The sequence below is a fragment of the Orycteropus afer genome, unplaced genomic scaffold (genome assembly GCF_000298275.1).
Source record: "Orycteropus afer afer isolate SDZICR_OR568_19922 unplaced genomic scaffold, OryAfe1.0 scaffold00395, whole genome shotgun sequence".
Lineage (NCBI taxonomy): Eukaryota > Metazoa > Chordata > Mammalia > Tubulidentata > Orycteropodidae > Orycteropus > Orycteropus afer.
The window spans coordinates 305,929-306,814 of NW_006921982.1; positions in this window are offsets into that span (position 1 = coordinate 305,929).

Genomic DNA, 886 nt, shown 5'->3' on the forward strand with positions numbered 1-886 from the left:
AGAACACGTTCTGCTTTCCACCAAACCCAAGGACACTCGGGACCTTCAAGACTGAAAAGGTACGACATTCCTTTTGTTACTCTTATACCCTACACCCGCTTGGTGAACAGAGGTGTGGCCATCCCAACTCCCACCTACCTGCTGGACCTATAGGAACTCCATCACAGTCTGTGTGCTCAGATGGAGCCTGGGTGCCCTGCCCTGTCCTCCACTGATTTTTTTCTTTTTCTCTTTTTTTATTTTTATTATTATTTATTTCTTTTTCACTTTCTTTTTTTCTGTTGATTAGTTTGCTTGTATTTGCCTGTTTTAAAACAACTAATATTATTAATACTTTTGTCTTTTTATTACTATTCTTAATTTTCCACTACCAGGTCCTAGTTTTCAGCATTTTTTTTCCCCCTGTGCCTGGTTGAGAAAACTGTCCAAGATTTGCTGGAAGAGAACTTCCCTGAAATGATGAAAGATGAGAATATATCCATTCAGGAAGTTCAAAGAACTCCCAACAGGATAGACCCAAAAAGAAAATCACCAAGATATATCATCATCAAACTCATCAAAACCAAAGACAAAGACAAAATTCTGAAAGCAACATGGGAAAAACAAAAAGTTACCTACAAAGGACATCAAGTAAGAATATGTTCTGATTTCTCAGCAGAAACCATAAAAGCGAAAAGGCAATGGTATGGTATATATAAAACTGAAATAGAAAAATTTTCAACCAAGAATTATATACCTGGCAAAATTGTCCCTCAAATATGATGGTAAAATTACGATATTTCCAGATAAGCAGAAACTAAGGGAATTTGTTAAAACCAGATCAACCTTACAAGACATGCTAAAAGGAGTACTATGAACAGAGAACCAAAAATAGCAAATAACAACC